Consider the following 20,357-nt stretch of genomic DNA (forward strand, 5'->3'; position numbering starts at 1 on the left):
GATAATTCTGCTATATCATGTGCTCTGTCTATTGAACACCACATATATTTGCCAGTTCTGACACAGTCTAGGAGAAACTTATGATTATTTGTAATTAGCACATCGTAAGAATTTCATAAAAAATGAAACATAGTCACCTAAGGCAGACGAGGTGGCCGAGTGGTTAAGGCGATGGACTGCTAATCCATTGTGCTCTGCACACGTGGGTTCGAATCCCACCTTCGTCGGAACGCCATCAGACACTCTTTTGAAGGTGGGCATGTCTCGTAGTACAATTACACTCTCTTTCAAGACACAGCCATAATCCACTAGAAGGGCCCAACTGACTATTCCATTTTGGCAATTATGTCAAATTAAGGGAAGTGTTTTGTGCTTAATTGAAATTAGATCTTTCATGAAGTGTCCAGAGGATTGCCTTTCCCTCACTCCTGGCCTTCTAACTAACCCTGGTCGTAGTGGGCGTAGTGGGGCTCTGCGGAGCTACGCGGAGTGGGCGAGAAGCTACGCCCACTCCCGCACTCCGCGTAGCCCCACTACGCACCTCCCTCCCGCTCTCCCCTACATACATTATTTAAGCAACTACCCTTAATAAAACAATTTTAAAGCACTTACCATGTCCGGAGCTCGTCCGGGGCTCCCTCTTGGAATAGCGTCGTCCTGGATACCAATGCGCATGCGCGGGAGGCCGCGCATGCGCATTGGTATCCAGGATGGGACGCTATTCCAAGAGGGAGCCCCGGAAGAGCCCCGGACATGGTATGTGCTTTAAAAATTGTTTTATTAAGGTTAGTTTCTTAAATAATGTATGTAGGGGAGGGCGGGAGGGAGGCGGGTGGCGGCCGAATCGGCTACGCACACGGAGTGGGCGTAGTGTTGCCGGCTACGCTGTCTACGCAAAATGCGTAGAAGGCAACACTACGCCTACTCCGTGGGCGTAGCCGATTCGGACGCTCAGGGTTACTTCTAACCAGTTTGGATAGATAGACTGATAAGAAAGCAGCTCTTACTCCTAAAGTTTCAGCCATCTCAAGTGTATGACTGTTGACATATGTCTGCCCCACAGAGACAGATCACTTCTAATAAGTGAGTTCTCTATCTGTCACTGATTGTGGACATACTAACTAGAGCTATCAGTATGGTCATAAATGTGAATACTCTTATGTTCTCAAATCAAAATGGAGTTTTTCCTACTTCCAAGAAAAGTGTCTTAAGCATGCTCTTCAATTTGTGCACGCATGTAGACATTCAAATGCAACTGCATTTCCATACAGAGTCTCAAAATCATAGATATCTTCATACCGCAGTAAGAATACATGAAGCGATTTACATACTGCAGGCAGGCTGGCCTTGTAGCTCAGTGGCAGAGCACTGGTCTTGTAAACCAGGGGTCATGAGTTCAAGCCTCATCAGGGCCTTTTTATATGTGAGTTTCTGTATGTTGTTTCCAAGTCATTCTTTCTAGGAGTCACACCTTGACTTGTTTGCTTATTGACAAGCTTCCCTTTCCTGCTTTCATCGTATCAGGAAGACTTCATGAAAACCATTGAACCATAAACTATCGCCTCACCCCTTCCGATCGCCTGACGAACGCCTGACAAACGCCATTCTCACCCCGCCGGGCAAACCCTGCCGGGCAAAGCCAAATAAGCCATGCATATTTGAAGTTCATTTGAAAGTCAGAGCGAGGACTATGACCTCTGTTCCGACTGAGTCTGCATCCACAGAAAGGATGAAATAAGGATCTAGAAATTTCACCAAGGAGATGTGAACTTCATCCCCCTCAAAATACTTTTCCTCCCAGATGCCCCGGCTCTTAGTCAAATGAGGTTAATCTTCAAAACCCCACCCCCACTAACCATAAATATCCGACTCTCCTGCTGTCCATTCAAATGATACAAGGTATCTTGTACATAGAGAGAATGTGAGAAAAAGCAGAATCGCTTCATAGATTTGGTGACCTTGGATGGGTGGGCTGGATAAAGAAGTGAACCTGATTTCGGGAAAAGGAGTATCGTGATGGGGATGAGGAAAAGAGAACATGGACCACATTCACAAGTTAGAGAAATAAATATATTAGGTTGAATGGTTTTAAAAAGTTAACTTTGAGCATGAATTGTTTTTTTAAACTGCAAAGAATAAAAAAAATCAATGTGGGATTGGAGGCACAATCTGAGCAGAAAGCACCATAAGCTGCTATGGTGCAACTCTTATGTTGACTAGAAACATTAATATGATGACGCTCTTCTTTTGATATGTCTTTCAGTTAAATTTTATTGTAAGTAGCTGATACAGCACTGTTTGCAGCTCCTCAGTATATGGTTATCCCGTGACAACAATGTTTTCATCATATTTATTATTCTACAAATGTATTTTTAAATGCACTGATGTGGTATTTGCATGCTATGCAAGACGGCACATCATGGAATGTTTATAAGGAGCATCGAATAGGATTGTGATATTTGCACCTGGAAGAGTCGGACACGCAGATCCTGAAAAGAAGTAAAAACTCTCTAGCAAGGGCTGTCTTTCCCCTGAGTTTATTCTTTACTTTTAGTGAAATGGTTTATGAAAAACCAGTAAGCTGCTCCAGGTGAGGCTCGAACTCACAACCTCGGCATGCCTCAATGCAAGTACTGCTGTATAAGTACCGTGCGCTAACCGATTGCGCCACTGGAGCTCACTGTTCTCATACCTCCCCAGTTGAGCCATCTAGAGCTGACCAAGTAGATACTGGCACTGCTCCCTTATTCACTGTGCAAGATCGACTCACATGCTAGCATGTTATCATGACTATTAAAAACTACAGTCCTAATGGAACAGATTTGATAATTCTGCTATATCATGTGCTCTGTCTATTGAACACCACATATATTTGCCAGTTCTGACACAGTCTAGGAGAAACTTATGATTATTTGTAATTAGCACATCGTAAGAATTTCCTAAAAAATGAAACATAGTCATCTAAGGCAGACGAGGTGGCCGAGTGGTTAAGGCGATGGACTGCTAATCCATTGTGCTCTGCACACGTGGGTTCGAATCCCACCTTCGTCGGAACGCCATCAGACACTCTTTTGAAGGTGGGCATGTCTCGTAGTACAATTACACTCTCTTTCAAGACACAGCCATAATCCACTAGAAGGGCCCAACTGACTATTCCATTTTGGCAATTATGTCAAATTAAGGGAAGTGTTTTGTGCTTAATTGAAATTAGATCTTTCATGAAGTGTCCAGAGGATTGCCTTTCCCTCACTCCTGGCCTTCTAACTAACCCTGGTCGTAGTGGGCGTAGTGGGGCTCTGCGGAGCTACGCGGAGTGGGCGAGAAGCTACGCCCACTCCCGCACTCCGCGTAGCCCCACTACGCACCTCCCTCCCGCTCTCCCCTACATACATTATTTAAGCAACTACCCTTAATAAAACAATTTTAAAGCACTTACCATGTCCGGAGCTCGTCCGGGGCTCCCTCTTGGAATAGCGTCGTCCTGGATACCAATGCGCATGCGCGGGAGGCCGCGCATGCGCATTGGTATCCAGGAAGGGACGCTATTCCAAGAGGGAGCCCCGGAAGAGCCCCGGACATGGTAAGTGCTTTAAAAATTGTTTTATTAAGGTTAGTTGCTTAAATAATGTATGTAGGGGAGGGCGGGAGGGAGGCGGGTGGCGGCCGAATCGGCTACGCACACGGAGTGGGCGTAGTGTTGCCGGCTACGCTATCTACGCAAAATGCGTAGAAGGCAACACTACGCCTACTCCGTGGGCGTAGCCGATTCGGACGCCCAGGGTTACTTCTAACCAGTTTGGATAGATAGACTGATAAGAAAGCAGCTCTTACTCCTAAAGTTTCAGCCATCTCAAGTGTATGACTGTTGACATATGTCTGCCCCACAGAGACAGATCACTTCTAATAAGTGAGTTCTCTATCTGTCACTGATTGTGGACATACTAACTAGAGCTATCAGTATGGTCATAAATGTGAATACTCTTATGTTCTCAAATCAAAATGGAGTTTTTCCTACTTCCAAGAAAAGTGTCTTAAGCATGCTCTTCAATTTGTGCACGCATGTAGACATTCAAATGCAACTGCATTTCCATACAGAGTCTCAAAATCATAGATATCTTCATACCGCAGTAAGAATACATGAAGCGATTTACATACTGCAGGCAGGCTGGCCTTGTAGCTCAGTGGCAGAGCACTGGTCTTGTAAACCAGGGGTCATGAGTTCAAGCCTCATCAGGGCCTTTTTATATGTGAGTTTCTGTATGTTGTTTCCAAGTCATTCTTTCTAGGAGTCACACCTTGTCTTAAGTTTGCTTATTGACAAGCTTCCCTTTCCTGCTTTCATCGTATCAAGAAGACTTCATGAAAACCATTGAACCATAAACTATCGCCTCACCCCTTCCGATCGCCTGACGAATGCCTGACAAACGCCATTCTCACCCCGCCGGGCAAGCCCTGCCGGGCAAAGCCAAATAAGCCATGCATATTTGAAGTTCCTTTGAAAGTCAGAGCGAGGACTATGACCTCTGTTCCGACTGAGTCTGCATCCACAGAAAGGATGAAATAAGGATCTAGAAATTTCACCAAGGAGATGTGAACTTCATCCCCCTTAAAATACTTTTCCTCCCAGATGCCCCGGCTCTTAGTCAAATGAGGTTAATCTTCAAAACCCCACCCCCACTAACCATAAATATCCGACTCTCCTGCTGTCCATTCAAATGATACAAGGTATCTTGTACATAGAGAGAATGTGAGAAAAAGCAGAATCGCTTCATAGATTTGGTGACCTTGTATGGGTGGGCTGGATAAAGAAGTGAGCCTGATTTCGGGAAAAGGAGTATCGTGATGGGGATGAGGAAAAGAGAACATGGACCACAATCACAAGTTAGAGAAATAAATATATTAGGTTGAATGGTTTTAAAAAGTTAACTTTGAGCATGAATTGTTTTTTTAAACTGCAAAGAATAAAAAAAATCAATGTGGGATTGGAGGCACAATCTGAGCAGAAAGCACCATAAGCTGCTATGGTGCAACTCTTATGCTGACTAGAAACATTAATATGATGACGCTCTTCTTTTGATATGTCTTTCAGTTAAATTTTATTGTAAGTAGCTGATACAGCACTGTTTGCAGCTCCTCAGTATATGGTTATCCCGTGACAACAATGTTTTCATCATATTTATTATTCTACAAATGTATTTTTAAATGCACTGATGTGGTGTTTGCATGCTATGCAAGACGGCACATCATGGAATGTTTATAAGGAGCATCGAATAGGATTGTGATATTTGCACCTGGAAGAGTCGGACACGCAGATCCTGAAAAGAAGTAAAAACTCTCTAGCAAGGGCCGTCTTTCCCCTGAGTTTAATCTTTAATTTTAGTGAAATGGTTTATGAAAAACCAGTAAGCTGCTCAAACTCACAACCTCGGCATGCCTCAATGCAAGTACTGCTGTATAAGTACCGCGCGCTAACCGATTGCGCCACTGGAGCTCACTGTTCTCATACCTCCCCAGTTGAGCCATCTAGAGCTGACCAAGTAGATACTGGCACTGCTCCCTTATTCACTGTGCAAGATCGACTCACATGCTAGCATGTTATCATGACTATTAAAAACTACAGTCCTAATGGAACAGATTTGATAATTCTGCTATATCATGTGCTCTGTCTATTGAACACCACATATATTTGCCAGTTCTGACACAGTCTAGGAGAAACTTATGATTATTTGTAATTAGCACATCGTAAGAATTTCCTAAAAAATGAAACATAGTCACCTAAGGCAGACGAGGTGGCCGAGTGGTTAAGGCGATGGACTGCTAATCCATTGTGCTCTGCACACGTGGGTTCGAATCCCACCTTCGTCGGAACGCCATCAGACACTCTTTTGAAGGTGGGCATGTCTCGTAGTACAATTACACTCTCTTTCAAGACACAGCCATAATCCACTAGAAGGGCCCAACTGACTATTCCATTTTGGCAATTATGTCAAATTAAGGGAAGTGTTTTGTGCTTAATTGAAATTAGATCTTTCATGAAGTGTCCAGAGGATTGCCTTTCCCTCACTCCTGGCCTTCTAACTAACCCTGGTCGTAGTGGGCGTAGTGGGGCTCTGCGGAGCTACGCGGAGTGGGCGAGAAGCTACGCCCACTCCCGCACTCCGCGTAGCCCCACTACGCACCTCCCTCCCGCTCTCCCCTACATACATTATTTAAGCAACTACCCTTAATAAAACAATTTTAAAGCACTTACCATGTCCGGAGCTCGTCCGGGGCTCCCTCTTGGAATAGCGTCGTCCTGGATACCAATGCGCATGCGCGGGAGGCCGCGCATGCGCATTGGTATCCAGGAAGGGACGCTATTCCAAGAGGGAGCCCCGGAAGAGCCCCGGACATGGTAAGTGCTTTAAAAATTGTTTTATTAAGGTTAGTTGCTTAAATAATGTATGTAGGGGAGGGCGGGAGGGAGGCGGGTGGCGGCCGAATCGGCTACGCACACGGAGTGGGCGTAGTGTTGCCGGCTACGCTATCTACGCAAAATGCGTAGAAGGCAACACTACGCCTACTCCGTGGGCGTAGCCGATTCGGACGCCCAGGGTTACTTCTAACCAGTTTGGATAGATAGACTGATAAGAAAGCAGCTCTTACTCCTAAAGTTTCAGCCATCTCAAGTGTATGACTGTTGACATATGTCTGCCCCACAGAGACAGATCACTTCTAATAAGTGAGTTCTCTATCTGTCACTGATTGTGGACATACTAACTAGAGCTATCAGTATGGTCATAAATGTGAATACTCTTATGTTCTCAAATCAAAATGGAGTTTTTCCTACTTCCAAGAAAAGTGTCTTAAGCATGCTCTTCAATTTGTGCACGCATGTAGACATTCAAATGCAACTGCATTTCCATACAGAGTCTCAAAATCATAGATATCTTCATACCGCAGTAAGAATACATGAAGCGATTTACATACTGCAGGCAGGCTGGCCTTGTAGCTCAGTGGCAGAGCACTGGTCTTGTAAACCAGGGGTCATGAGTTCAAGCCTCATCAGGGCCTTTTTATATGTGAGTTTCTGTATGTTGTTTCCAAGTCATTCTTTCTAGGAGTCACACCTTGTCTTAAGTTTGCTTATTGACAAGCTTCCCTTTCCTGCTTTCATCGTATCAAGAAGACTTCATGAAAACCATTGAACCATAAACTATCGCCTCACCCCTTCCGATCGCCTGACGAATGCCTGACAAACGCCATTCTCACCCCGCCGGGCAAGCCCTGCCGGGCAAAGCCAAATAAGCCATGCATATTTGAAGTTCCTTTGAAAGTCAGAGCGAGGACTATGACCTCTGTTCCGACTGAGTCTGCATCCACAGAAAGGATGAAATAAGGATCTAGAAATTTCACCAAGGAGATGTGAACTTCATCCCCCTTAAAATACTTTTCCTCCCAGATGCCCCGGCTCTTAGTCAAATGAGGTTAATCTTCAAAACCCCACCCCCACTAACCATAAATATCCGACTCTCCTGCTGTCCATTCAAATGATACAAGGTATCTTGTACATAGAGAGAATGTGAGAAAAAGCAGAATCGCTTCATAGATTTGGTGACCTTGTATGGGTGGGCTGGATAAAGAAGTGAACCTGATTTCGGGAAAAGGAGTATCGTGATGGGGATGAGGAAAAGAGAACATGGACCACAATCACAAGTTAGAGAAATAAATATATTAGGTTGAATGGTTTTAAAAAGTTAACTTTGAGCATGAATTGTTTTTTTAAACTGCAAAGAATAAAAAAAATCAATGTGGGATTGGAGGCACAATCTGAGCAGAAAGCACCATAAGCTGCTATGGTGCAACTCTTATGCTGACTAGAAACATTAATATGATGACGCTCTTCTTTTGATATGTCTTTCAGTTAAATTTTATTGTAAGTAGCTGATACAGCACTGTTTGCAGCTCCTCAGTATATGGTTATCCCGTGACAACAATGTTTTCATCATATTTATTATTCTACAAATGTATTTTTAAATGCACTGATGTGGTGTTTGCATGCTATGCAAGACGGCACATCATGGAATGTTTATAAGGAGCATCGAATAGGATTGTGATATTTGCACCTGGAAGAGTCGGACACGCAGATTCTGAAAAGAAGTAAAAACTCTCTAGCAAGGGCCGTCTTTCCCCTGAGTTTAATCTTTAATTTTAGTGAAATGGTTTATGAAAAACCAGTAAGCTGCTCAAACTCACAACCTCGGCATGCCTCAATGCAAGTACTGCTGTATAAGTACCGCGCGCTAACCGATTGCGCCACTGGAGCTCACTGTTCTCATACCTCCCCAGTTGAGCCATCTAGATCTGACCAAGTAGATACTGGCACTGCTCCCTTATTCACTGTGCAAGATCGACTCACATGCTAGCATGTTATCATGACTATTAAAAACTACAGTCCTAATGGAACAGATTTGATAATTCTGCTATATCATGTGCTCTGTCTATTGAACACCACATATATTTGCCAGTTCTGACACAGTCTAGGAGAAACTTATGATTATTTGTAATTAGCACATCGTAAGAATTTCCTAAAAAATGAAACATAGTCACCTAAGGCAGACGAGGTGGCCGAGTGGTTAAGGCGATGGACTGCTAATCCATTGTGCTCTGCACGCGTGGGTTCGAATCCCACCTTCGTCGGAACGCCATCAGACACTCTTTTGAAGGTGGGCATGTCTCGTAGTACAATTACACTCTCTTTCAAGACACAGCCATAATCCACTAGAAGGGCCCAACTGACTATTCCATTTTGGCAATTATGTCAAATTAAGGGAAGTGTTTTGTGCTTAATTGAAATTAGATCTTTCATGAAGTGTCCAGAGGATTGCCTTTCCCTCACTCCTGGCCTTCTAACTAACCCTGGTCGTAGTGGGCGTAGTGGGGCTCCGCGGAGCTACGCGGAGTGGGCGAGAAGCTACGCCCACTCCCGCACTCCGCGTAGCCCCACTACGCACCTCCCTCCCGCTCTCCCCTACATACATTATTTAAGCAACTACCCTTAATAAAACAATTTTAAAGCACTTACCGTGTCCGGAGCTCGTCCGGGGCTCCCTCTTGGAATAGCGTCGTCCTGGATACCAATGCGCATGCGCGGGAGGCGGCGCATGCGCATTGGTATCCAGGAAGGGACGCTATTCCAAGAGGGAGCCCCGGAAGAGCCCCGGACATGGTAAGTGCTTTAAAAATTGTTTTATTAAGGTTAGTTGCTTAAATAATGTATGTAGGGGAGGGCGGGAGGGAGGCGGGTGGCGGCCGAATCGGCTACGCACACGGAGTGGGCGTAGTGTTGCCGGCTACGCTGTCTACGCAAAATGCGTAGAAGGCAACACTACGCCTACTCCGTGGGCGTAGCCGATTCGGACGCCCAGGGTTACTTCTAACCAGTTTGGATAGATAGACTGATAAGAAAGCAGCTCTGACTCCTAAAGTTTCAGCCATCTCAAGTGTATGACTGTTGACATATGTCTGCCCCACAGAGACAGATCACTTCTAATAAGTGAGTTCTCTATCTGTCACTGATTGTGGACATACTAACTAGAGCTATCAGTATGGTCATAAATGTGAATACTCTTATGTTCTCAAATCAAAATGGAGTTTTTCCTACTTCCAAGAAAAGTGTCTTAAGCATGCTCTTCAATTTGTGCACGCATGTAGACATTCAAATGCAACTGCATTTCCATACAGAGTCTCAAAATCATAGATATCTTCATACCGCAGTAAGAATACATGAAGCGATTTACATACTGCAGGCAGGCTGGCCTTGTAGCTCAGTGGCAGAGCACTGGTCTTGTAAACCAGGGGTCATGAGTTCAAGCCTCATCAGGGCCTTTTTATATGTGAGTTTCTGAATGTTGTTTCCAAGTCATTCTTTCTAGGAGTCACACCTTGTCTTAAGTTTGCTTATTGACAAGCTTCCCTTTCCTGCTTTCATCGTATCAAGAAGACTTCATGAAAACCATTGAACCATAAACTATCGCCTCACCCCTTCCGATCGCCTGACAAACGCCATTCTCACCCCGCCGGGCAAAGCCAAATAAGCCATGCATATTTGAAGTTCCTTTGAAAGTCAGAGCGAGGACTATGACCTCTGTTCCGACTGAGTCTGCATCCACAGAAAGGATGAAATAAGGATCTAGAAATTTCACCAAGGAGATGTGAACTTCATCCCCCTTAAAATACTTTTCCTCCCAGATGCCCCGGCTCTTAGTCAAATGAGGTTAATCTTCAAAACCCCACCCCCACTAACCATAAATATCCGACTCTCCTGCTGTCCATTCAAATGATACAAGGTATCTTGTACATAGAGAGAATGTGAGAAAAAGCAGAATCGCTTCATAGATTTGGTGACCTTGGATGGGTGGGCTGGATAAAGAAGTGAACCTGATTTCGGGAAAAGGAGTATCGTGATGGGGATGAGGAAAAGAGAACATGGACCACATTCACAAGTTAGAGAAATAAATATATTAGGTTGAATGGTTTTAAAAAGTTAACTTTGAGCATGAATTGTTTTTTTAAACTGCAAAGAATAAAAAAAATCAATGTGGGATTGGAGGCACAATCTGAGCAGAAAGCACCATAAGCTGCTATGGTGCAACTCTTATGCTGACTAGAAACATTAATATGATGACGCTCTTCTTTTGATATGTCTTTCAGTTAAATGTTATTGTAAGTAGCTGATACAGCACTGTTTGCAGCTCCTCAGTATATGGTTATCCCGTGACAACAATGTTTTCATCATATTTATTATTCTACAAATGTATTTTTAAATGCACTGATGTGGTGTTTGCATGCTATGCAAGACGGCACATCATGGAATGTTTATAAGGAGCATCGAATAGGATTGTGATATTTGCACCTGGAAGAGTCGGACACGCAGATCCTGAAAAGAAGTAAAAACTCTCTAGCAAGGGCCGTCTTTCCCCTGAGTTTATTCTTTACTTTTAGTGAAATGGTTTATGAAAAACCAGTAAGCTGCTCCAGGTGAGGCTCGAACTCACAACCTCGGCATGCCTCAATGCAAGTACTGCTGTATAAGTACCGCGCGCTAACCGATTGCGCCACTGGAGCTCACTGTTCTCATACCTCCCCAGTTGAGCCATCTAGAGCTGACCAAGTAGATACTGGCACTGCTCCCTTATTCACTGTGCAAGATCGACTCACATGCTAGCATGTTATCATGACTATTAAAAACTACAGTCCTAATGGAACAGATTTGATAATTCTGCTATATCATGTGCTCTGTCTATTGAACACCACATATATTTGCCAGTTCTGACACAGTCTAGGAGAAACTTATGATTATTTGTAATTAGCACATCGTAAGAATTTCCTAAAAAATGAAACATAGTCACCTAAGGCAGACGAGGTGGCCGAGTGGTTAAGGCGATGGACTGCTAATCCGTTGTGCTCTGCACGCGTGGGTTCGAATCCCACCTTCGTCGGAACGCCATTAGACACTCTTTTGAAGGTGGGCATGTCTCGTAGTACAATTACACTCTCTTTCAAGACACAGCCATAATCCACTAGAAGGGCCCAACTGACTATTCCATTTTGGCAATTATGTCAAATTAAGGGAAGTGTTTTGTGCTTAATTGAAATTAGATCTTTCATGAAGTGTCCAGAGGATTGCCTTTCCCTCACTCCTGGCCTTCTAACTAACCCTGGTCGTAGTGGGCGTAGTGGGGCTCCGCGGAGCTACGCGGAGTGGGCGAGAAGCTACGCCCACTCCCGCACTCCGCGTAGCCCCACTACGCACCTCCCTCCCGCTCTCCCCTACATACATTATTTAAGCAACTACCCTTAATAAAACAATTTTAAAGCACTTACCGTGTCCGGGGCTCGTCCGGGGCTCCATCTTGGAATAGCGTCGTCCTGGATACCAATGCGCATGCGCGGGAGGCCGCGCATGCGCATTGGTATCCAGGAAGGGACGCTATTCCAAGAGGGAGCCCCGGAAGAGCCCCGGACATGGTAAGTGCTTTAAAAATTGTTTTATTAAGGTTAGTTGCTTAAATAATGTATGTAGGGGAGGGCGGGAGGGAGGCGGGTGGCGGCCGAATCGGCTACGCACACGGAGTGGGCGTAGTGTTGCCGGCTACGCTGTCTACGCAAAATGCGTAGAAGGCAACACTACGCCTACTCCGTGGGCGTAGCCGATTCGGACGCCCAGGGTTACTTCTAACCAGTTTGGATAGATAGACTGATAAGAAAGCAGCTCTTACTCCTAAAGTTTCAGCCATCTCAAGTGTATGACTGTTGACATATGTCTGCCCCACAGAGACAGATCACTTCTAATAAGTGAGTTCTCTATCTGTCACTGATTGTGGACATACTAACTAGAGCTATCAGTATGGTCATAAATGTGAATACTCTTATGTTCTCAAATCAAAATGGAGTTTTTCCTACTTCCAAGAAAAGTGTCTTAAGCATGCTCTTCAATTTGTGCACGCATGTAGACATTCAAATGCAACTGCATTTCCATACAGAGTCTCAAAATCATAGATATCTTCATACCGCAGTAAGAATACATGAAGCGATTTACATACTGCAGGCAGGCTGGCCTTGTAGCTCAGTGGCAGAGCACTGGTCTTGTAAACCAGGGGTCATGAGTTCAAGCCTCATCAGGGCCTTTTTATATGTGAGTTTCTGTATGTTGTTTCCAAGTCATTCTTTCTAGGAGTCACACCTTGTCTTAAGTTTGCTTATTGACAAGCTTCCCTTTCCTGCTTTCATCGTATCAAGAAGACTTCATGAAAACCATTGAACCATAAACTATCGCCTCACCCCTTCCGATCGCCTGACGAACGCCTGACAAACGCCATTCTCACCCCGCCGGGCAAGCCCTGCCGGGCAAAGCCAAATAAGCCATGCATATTTGAAGTTCCTTTGAAAGTCAGAGCGAGGACTATGACCTCTGTTCCGACTGAGTCTGCATCCACAGAAAGGATGAAATAAGGATCTAGAAATTTCACCAAGGAGATGTGAACTTCATCCCCCTTAAAATACTTTTCCTCCCAGATGCCCCGGCTCTTAGTCAAATGAGGTTAATCTTCAAAACCCCACCCCCACTAACCATAAATATCCGACTCTCCTGCTGTCCATTCAAATGATACAAGGTATCTTGTACATAGAGAGAATGTGAGAAAAAGCAGAATCGCTTCATAGATTTGGTGACCTTGGATGGGTGGGCTGGATAAAGAAGTAAACCTGATTTCGGGAAAAGGAGTATCGTGATGGGGATGAGGAAAAGAGAACATGGACCACATTCACAAGTTAGAGAAATAAATATATTAGGTTGAATGGTTTTAAAAAGTTAACTTTGAGCATGAATTGTTTTTTTAAACTGCAAAGAATAAAAAAAATCAATGTGGGATTGGAGGCACAATCTGAGCAGAAAGCACCATAAGCTGCTATGGTGCAACTCTTATGCTGACTAGAAACATTAATATGATGACGCTCTTCTTTTGATATGTCTTTCAGTTAAATGTTATTGTAAGTAGCTGATACAGCACTGTTTGCAGCTCCTCAGTATATGGTTATCCCGTGACAACAATGTTTTCATCATATTTATTATTCTACAAATGTATTTTTAAATGCACTGATGTGGTGTTTGCATGCTATGCAAGACGGCACATCATGGAATGTTTATAAGGAGCATCGAATAGGATTGTGATATTTGCACCTGGAAGAGTCGGACACGCAGATCCTGAAAAGAAGTAAAAACTCTCTAGCAAGGGCCGTCTTTCCCCTGAGTTTATTCTTTACTTTTAGTGAAATGGTTTATGAAAAACCAGTAAGCTGCTCCAGGTGAGGCTCGAACTCACAACCTCGGCATGCCTCAATGCAAGTACTGCTGTATAAGTACCGCGCGCTAACCGATTGCGCCACTGGAGCTCACTGTTCTCATACCTCCCCAGTTGAGCCATCTAGAGCTGACCAAGTAGATACTGGCACTGCTCCCTTATTCACTGTGCAAGATCGACTCACATGCTAGCATGTTATCATGACTATTAAAAACTACAGTCCTAATGGAACAGATTTGATAATTCTGCTATATCATGTGCTCTGTCTATTGAACACCACATATATTTGCCAGTTCTGACACAGTCTAGGAGAAACTTATGATTATTTGTAATTAGCACATCGTAAGAATTTCCTAAAAAATGAAACATAGTCACCTAAGGCAGACGAGGTGGCCGAGTGGTTAAGGCGATGGACTGCTAATCCGTTGTGCTCTGCACGCGTGGGTTCGAATCCCACCTTCGTCGGAACGCCATTAGACACTCTTTTGAAGGTGGGCATGTCTCGTAGTACAATTACACTCTCTTTCAAGACACAGCCATAATCCACTAGAAGGGCCCAACTGACTATTCCATTTTGGCAATTATGTCAAATTAAGGGAAGTGTTTTGTGCTTAATTGAAATTAGATCTTTCATGAAGTGTCCAGAGGATTGCCTTTCCCTCACTCCTGGCCTTCTAACTAACCCTGGTCGTAGTGGGCGTAGTGGGGCTCCGCGGAGCTACGCGGAGTGGGCGAGAAGCTACGCCCACTCCCGCACTCCGCGCAGCCCCACTACGCACCTCCCTCCCGCTCTCCCCTACATACATTATTTAAGCAACTACCCTTAATAAAACAATTTTAAAGCACTTACCGTGTCCGGGGCTCGTCCGGGGCTCCATCTTGGAATAGCGTCGTCCTGGATACCAATGCGCATGCGCGGGAGGCCGCGCATGCGCATTGGTATCCAGGAAGGGACGCTATTCCAAGAGGGAGCCCCGGAAGAGCCCCGGACATGGTAAGTGCTTTAAAAATTGTTTTATTAAGGTTAGTTGCTTAAATAATGTATGTAGGGGAGGGCGGGAGGGAGGCGGGTGGCGGCCGAATCGGCTACGCACACGGAGTGGGCGTAGTGTTGCCGGCTACGCTGTCTACGCAAAATGCGTAGAAGGCAACACTACGCCTACTCCTTGGGCGTAGCCGATTCGGACGCCCAGGGTTACTTCTAACCAGTTTGGATAGATAGACTGATAAGAAAGCAGCTCTTACTCCTAAAGTTTCAGCCATCTCAAGTGTATGACTGTTGACATATGTCTGCCCCACAGAGACAGAACACTTCTAATAAGTGAGTTCTCTATCTGTCACTGATTGTGGACATACTAACTAGAGCTATCAGTATGGTCATAAATGTGAATACTCTTATGTTCTCAAATCAAAATGGAGTTTTTCCTACTTCCAAGAAAAGTGTCTTAAGCATGCTCTTCAATTTGTGCACGCATGTAGACATTCAAATGCAACTGCATTTCCATACAGAGTCTCAAAATCATAGATATCTTCATACCGCAGTAAGAATACATGAAGCGATTTACATACTGCAGGCAGGCTGGCCTTGTAGCTCAGTGGCAGAGCACTGGTCTTGTAAACCAGGGGTCATGAGTTCAAGCCTCATCAGGGCCTTTTTATGTGTGAGTTTCTGTATGTTGTTTCCAAGTCATTCTTTCTAGGAATCACACCTTGTCTTAAGTTTGCTTATTGACAAGCTTCCCTTTCCTGCTTTCATCGTATCAAGAAGACTTCATGAAAACCATTGAACCATAAACTATCGCCTCACCCCTTCCGATCGCCTGACGAACGTCTGACAAACGCCATTCTCACCCCGCCGGGCAAAGCCAAATAAGCCATGCATATTTGAAGTTCCTTTGAAAGTCAGAGCGAGGACTATGACCTCTGTTCCGACTGAGTCTGCATCCACAGAAAGGATGAAATAAGGATCTAGAAATTTCACCAAGGAGATGTGAACTTCATCCCCCTTAAAATACTTTTCCTCCCAGATGCCCCGGCTCTTAGTCAAATGAGGTTAATCTTCAAAACCCCACCCCCACTAACCATAAATATCCGACTCTCCTGCTGTCCATTCAAATGATACAAGGTATCTTGTACATAGAGAGAATGTGAGAAAAAGCAGAATCGCTTCATAGATTTGGTGACCTTGGATGGGTGGGCTGGATAAAGAAGTGAACATGATTTCGGGAAAAGGAGTATCGTGATGGGGATGAGGAAAAGAGAACATGGACCACATTCACAAGTTAGAGAAATAAATATATTAGGTTGAATGGTTTTAAAAAGTTAACTTTGAGCATGAATTGTTTTTTAAACTGCAAAGAATAAAAAAAATCAATGTGGGATTGGAGGCACAATCTGAGCAGAAAGCACCATAAGCTGCTATGGTGCAACTCTTATGCTGACTAGAAACATTAATATGATGACGCTCTTCTTTTGATATGTCTTTCAGTTAAATTTTATTGTAAGTAGCTGATACAGCACTGTTTGCAGCTCCTCAGTATATGGTTATCCCGTGACAACAATGTTTTCATCATATTTATTATTCTACAAATGTATTTTTAAATGCACTGATGTGGTGTTTGCATGCTATGCAAGACGGCACATCATGGAATGTTTATAAGGAGCATCGAATAGGATTGTGATATTTGCACCTGGAAGAGTCGGACACGCAGATCCTGAAAAGAAGTAAAAACTCTCTAGCAAGGGCCATCTTTCCCCTGAGTTTATTCTTTACTTTTAGTGAAATGGTTTATGAAAAACCAGTAAGCTGCTCCAGGTGAGGCTCGAACTCACAACCTCGGCATGCCTCAATGCAAGTACTGCTGTATAAGTACCGCGCGCTAACCGATTGCGCCACTGGAGCTCACTGTTCTCATACCTCCCCAGTTGAGCCATCTAGAGCTGACCAAGTAGATACTGGCACTGCTCCCTTATTCACTGTGCAAGATCGACTCACATGCTAGCATGTTATCATGACTATTAAAAACTACAGTCCTAATGGAACAGATTTGATAATTCTGCTATATCATGTGCTCTGTCTATTGAACACCACATATATTTGCCAGTTCTGACACAGTCTAGGAGAAACTTATGATTATTTGTAATTAGCACATCGTAAGAATTTCCTAAAAAATGAAACATAGTCACCTAAGGCAGACGAGGTGGCCGAGTGGTTAAGGCGATGGACTGCTAATCCGTTGTGCTCTGCACGCGTGGGTTCGAATCCCACCTTCGTCGGAACGCCATTAGACACTCTTTTGAAGGTGGGCATGTCTCGTAGTACAATTACACTCTCTTTCAAGACACAGCCATAATCCACTAGAAGGGCCCAACTGACTATTCCATTTTGGCAATTATGTCAAATTAAGGGAAGTGTTTTGTGCTTAATTGAAATTAGATCTTTCATGAAGTGTCCAGAGGATTGCCTTTCCCTCACTCCTGGCCTTCTAACTAACCCTGGTCGTAGTGGGCGTAGTGGGGCTCCGCGGAGCTACGCGGAGTGGGCGAGAAGCTACGCCCACTCCCGCACTCCGCGTAGCCCCACTACGCACCTCCCTCCCGCTCTCCCCTACATACATTATTTAAGCAACTACCCTTAATAAAACAATTTTAAAGCACTTACCGTGTCCGGGGCTCGTCCGGGGCTCCATCTTGGAATAGCGTCGTCCTGGATACCAATGCGCATGCGCGGGAGGCCGCGCATGCGCATTGGTATCCAGGAAGGGACGCTATTCCAAGAGGGAGCCCCGGAAGAGCCCCGGACATGGTAAGTGCTTTAAAAATTGTTTTATTAAGGTTAGTTGCTTAAATAATGTATGTAGGGGAGGGCGGGAGGGAGGCGGGTGGCGGCCGAATCGGCTACGCACACGGAGTGGGCGTAGTGTTGCCGGCTACGCTGTCTACGCAAAATGCGTAGAAGGCAACACTACGCCTACTCCGTGGGCGTAGCCGATTCGGACGCCCAGGGTTACTTCTAACCAGTTTGGATAGATAGACTGATAAGAAAGCAGCTCTTACTCCTAAAGTTTCAGCCATCTCAAGTGTATGACTGTTGACATATGTCTGCCCCACAGAGACAGATCACTTCTAATAAGTGAGTTCTCTATCTGTCACTGATTGTGGACATACTAACTAGAGCTATCAGTATGGTCATAAATGTGAATACTCTTATGTTCTCAAATCAAAATGGAGTTTTTCCTACTTCCAAGAAAAGTGTCTTAAGCATGCTCTTCAATTTGTGCACGCATGTAGACATTCAAATGCAACTGCATTTCCATACAGAGTCTCAAAATCATAGATATCTTCATACCGCAGTAAGAATACATGAAGCGATTTACATACTGCAGGCAGGCTGGCCTTGTAGCTCAGTGGCAGAGCACTGGTCTTGTAAACCAGGGGTCATGAGTTCAAGCCTCATCAGGGCCTTTTTATATGTGAGTTTCTGTATGTTGTTTCCAAGTCATTCTTTCTAGGAGTCACACCTTGTCTTAAGTTTGCTTATTGACAAGCTTCCCTTTCCTGCTTTCATCGTATCAAGAAGACTTCATGAAAACCATTGAACCATAAACTATCGCCTCACCCCTTCCGATCGCCTGACGAACGCCTGACAAACGCCATTCTCACCCCGCCGGGCAAGCCCTGCCGGGCAAAGCCAAATAAGCCATGCATATTTGAAGTTCCTTTGAAAGTCAGAGCGAGGACTATGACCTCTGTTCCGACTGAGTCTGCATCCACAGAAAGGATGAAATAAGGATCTAGAAATTTCACCAAGGAGATGTGAACTTCATCCCCCTTAAAATACTTTTCCTCCCAGATGCCCCGGCTCTTAGTCAAATGAGGTTAATCTTCAAAACCCCACCCCCACTAACCATAAATATCCGACTCTCCTGCTGTCCATTCAAATGATACAAGGTATCTTGTACATAGAGAGAATGTGAGAAAAAGCAGAATCGCTTCATAGATTTGGTGACCTTGGATGGGTGGGCTGGATAAAGAAGTGAACCTGATTTCGGGAAAAGGAGTATCGTGATGGGGATGAGGAAAAGAGAACATGGACCACATTCACAAGTTAGAGAAATAAATATATTAGGTTGAATGGTTTTAAAAAGTTAACTTTGAGCATGAATTGTTTTTTTAAACTGCAAAGAATAAAAAAAATCAATGTGGGATTGGAGGCACAATCTGAGCAGAAAGCACCATAAGCTGCTATGGTGCAACTCTTATGCTGACTAGAAACATTAATATGATGACGCTCTTCTTTTGATATGTCTTTCAGTTAAATGTTATTGTAAGTAGCTGATACAGCACTGTTTGCAGCTCCTCAGTATATGGTTATCCCGTGACAACAATGTTTTCATCATATTTATTATTCTACAAATGTATTTTTTAATGCACTGATGTGGTGTTTGCATGCTATGCAAGACGGCACATCATGGAATGTTTATAAGGAGCATCGAATAGGATTGTGATATTTGCACCTGGAAGAGTCGGACACGCAGATCCTGAAAAGAAGTAAAAACTCTCTAGCAAGGGCCGTCTTTCCCCTGAGTTTATTCTTTACTTTTAGTGAAATGGTTTATGAAAAACCAGTAAGCTGCTCCAGGTGAGGTTCGAACTCACAACCTCGGCATGCCTCAATGCAAGTACTGCTGTATAAGTACCGCGCGCTAACCGATTGCGCCACTGGAGCTCACTGTTCTCATACCTCCCCAGTTGAGCCATCTAGAGCTGACCAAGTAGATACTGGCACTGCTCCCTTATTCACTGTGCAAGATCGACTCACATGCTAGCATGTTATCATGACTATTAAAAACTACAGTCCTAATGGAACAGATTTGATAATTCTGCTATATCATGTGCTCTGTCGATTGAACACCACATATATTTGCCAGTTCTGACACAGTCTAGGAGAAACTTATGATTATTTGTAATTAGCACATCGTAAGAATTTCCTAAAAAATGAAACATAGTCACCTAAGGCAGACGAGGTGGCCGAGTGGTTAAGGCGATGGACTGCTAATCCGTTGTGCTCTGCACGCGTGGGTTCGAATCCCACCTTTGTCGGAACGCCATTAGACACTCTTTTGAAGGTGGGCATGTCTCGTAGTACAATTACACTCTCTTTCAAGACACAGCCATAATCCACTAGAAGGGCCCAACTGACTATTCCATTTTGGCAATTATGTCAAATTAAGGGAAGTGTTTTGTGCTTAATTGAAATTAGATCTTTCATGAAGTGTCCAGAGGATTGCCTTTCCCTCACTCCTGGCCTTCTAACTAACCCTGGTCGTAGTGGGCGTAGTGGGGCTCCGCGGAGCTACGCGGAGTGGGCGAGAAGCTACGCCCACTCCCGCACTCCGCGCAGCCCCACTACGCACCTCCCTCCCGCTCTCCCCTACATACATTATTTAAGCAACTACCCTTAATAAAACAATTTTAAAGCACTTACCGTGTCCGGGGCTCGTCCGGGGCTCCATC

At 44.4% G+C, this 20,357-nt stretch overlaps 20 non-coding genes across 20 annotated transcripts; 15 read left to right on the forward strand and 5 right to left on the reverse strand.

The window, feature by feature from the left end:
• Positions 1-145: 145 nt before the first annotated feature.
• TRNAS-GCU (transfer RNA serine (anticodon GCU)) lies at positions 146-227 on the forward strand. The gene has a single exon. It is a non-coding gene; the product is annotated as a tRNA-Ser (tRNA).
• Positions 228-1,343: 1,116 nt separating this feature from the next.
• On the forward strand, positions 1,344-1,415 carry TRNAT-UGU (transfer RNA threonine (anticodon UGU)). The gene has a single exon. It is a non-coding gene; the product is annotated as a tRNA-Thr (tRNA).
• Positions 1,416-2,582: 1,167 nt separating this feature from the next.
• Positions 2,583-2,677, reverse strand: TRNAI-UAU (transfer RNA isoleucine (anticodon UAU)). Its single transcript has 2 exons — positions 2,640-2,677; positions 2,583-2,618 (listed from the first exon to the last, which is right to left on the reverse strand). It is a non-coding gene; the product is annotated as a tRNA-Ile (tRNA).
• Positions 2,678-2,969: 292 nt separating this feature from the next.
• TRNAS-GCU (transfer RNA serine (anticodon GCU)) lies at positions 2,970-3,051 on the forward strand. Its single transcript has one exon. It is a non-coding gene; the product is annotated as a tRNA-Ser (tRNA).
• A 1,116-nt stretch (positions 3,052-4,167) lies between these two features.
• TRNAT-UGU (transfer RNA threonine (anticodon UGU)) lies at positions 4,168-4,239 on the forward strand. Its single transcript has one exon. It is a non-coding gene; the product is annotated as a tRNA-Thr (tRNA).
• A 1,544-nt stretch (positions 4,240-5,783) lies between these two features.
• On the forward strand, positions 5,784-5,865 carry TRNAS-GCU (transfer RNA serine (anticodon GCU)). The gene has a single exon. It is a non-coding gene; the product is annotated as a tRNA-Ser (tRNA).
• Positions 5,866-6,981: 1,116 nt separating this feature from the next.
• TRNAT-UGU (transfer RNA threonine (anticodon UGU)) lies at positions 6,982-7,053 on the forward strand. The gene has a single exon. It is a non-coding gene; the product is annotated as a tRNA-Thr (tRNA).
• Positions 7,054-8,597: 1,544 nt separating this feature from the next.
• On the forward strand, positions 8,598-8,679 carry TRNAS-GCU (transfer RNA serine (anticodon GCU)). The gene has a single exon. It is a non-coding gene; the product is annotated as a tRNA-Ser (tRNA).
• Positions 8,680-9,795: 1,116 nt separating this feature from the next.
• On the forward strand, positions 9,796-9,867 carry TRNAT-UGU (transfer RNA threonine (anticodon UGU)). Its single transcript has one exon. It is a non-coding gene; the product is annotated as a tRNA-Thr (tRNA).
• A 1,144-nt stretch (positions 9,868-11,011) lies between these two features.
• Positions 11,012-11,106, reverse strand: TRNAI-UAU (transfer RNA isoleucine (anticodon UAU)). The gene is made up of 2 exons: positions 11,069-11,106; positions 11,012-11,047 (listed from the first exon to the last, which is right to left on the reverse strand). It is a non-coding gene; the product is annotated as a tRNA-Ile (tRNA).
• Positions 11,107-11,398: 292 nt separating this feature from the next.
• Positions 11,399-11,480, forward strand: TRNAS-GCU (transfer RNA serine (anticodon GCU)). Its single transcript has one exon. It is a non-coding gene; the product is annotated as a tRNA-Ser (tRNA).
• Positions 11,481-12,596: 1,116 nt separating this feature from the next.
• On the forward strand, positions 12,597-12,668 carry TRNAT-UGU (transfer RNA threonine (anticodon UGU)). Its single transcript has one exon. It is a non-coding gene; the product is annotated as a tRNA-Thr (tRNA).
• Positions 12,669-13,837: 1,169 nt separating this feature from the next.
• On the reverse strand, positions 13,838-13,932 carry TRNAI-UAU (transfer RNA isoleucine (anticodon UAU)). The gene is made up of 2 exons: positions 13,895-13,932; positions 13,838-13,873 (listed from the first exon to the last, which is right to left on the reverse strand). It is a non-coding gene; the product is annotated as a tRNA-Ile (tRNA).
• Positions 13,933-14,224: 292 nt separating this feature from the next.
• TRNAS-GCU (transfer RNA serine (anticodon GCU)) lies at positions 14,225-14,306 on the forward strand. The gene has a single exon. It is a non-coding gene; the product is annotated as a tRNA-Ser (tRNA).
• A 1,116-nt stretch (positions 14,307-15,422) lies between these two features.
• Positions 15,423-15,494, forward strand: TRNAT-UGU (transfer RNA threonine (anticodon UGU)). Its single transcript has one exon. It is a non-coding gene; the product is annotated as a tRNA-Thr (tRNA).
• A 1,154-nt stretch (positions 15,495-16,648) lies between these two features.
• On the reverse strand, positions 16,649-16,743 carry TRNAI-UAU (transfer RNA isoleucine (anticodon UAU)). The gene is made up of 2 exons: positions 16,706-16,743; positions 16,649-16,684 (listed from the first exon to the last, which is right to left on the reverse strand). It is a non-coding gene; the product is annotated as a tRNA-Ile (tRNA).
• Positions 16,744-17,035: 292 nt separating this feature from the next.
• On the forward strand, positions 17,036-17,117 carry TRNAS-GCU (transfer RNA serine (anticodon GCU)). Its single transcript has one exon. It is a non-coding gene; the product is annotated as a tRNA-Ser (tRNA).
• A 1,116-nt stretch (positions 17,118-18,233) lies between these two features.
• On the forward strand, positions 18,234-18,305 carry TRNAT-UGU (transfer RNA threonine (anticodon UGU)). The gene has a single exon. It is a non-coding gene; the product is annotated as a tRNA-Thr (tRNA).
• A 1,169-nt stretch (positions 18,306-19,474) lies between these two features.
• Positions 19,475-19,569, reverse strand: TRNAI-UAU (transfer RNA isoleucine (anticodon UAU)). Its single transcript has 2 exons — positions 19,532-19,569; positions 19,475-19,510 (listed from the first exon to the last, which is right to left on the reverse strand). It is a non-coding gene; the product is annotated as a tRNA-Ile (tRNA).
• A 292-nt stretch (positions 19,570-19,861) lies between these two features.
• Positions 19,862-19,943, forward strand: TRNAS-GCU (transfer RNA serine (anticodon GCU)). Its single transcript has one exon. It is a non-coding gene; the product is annotated as a tRNA-Ser (tRNA).
• Positions 19,944-20,357: the final 414 nt, after the last annotated feature.

This window comes from Lissotriton helveticus, chromosome 5_1, assembly GCF_964261635.1.
Source record: "Lissotriton helveticus chromosome 5_1, aLisHel1.1, whole genome shotgun sequence".
Lineage (NCBI taxonomy): Eukaryota > Metazoa > Chordata > Amphibia > Caudata > Salamandridae > Lissotriton > Lissotriton helveticus.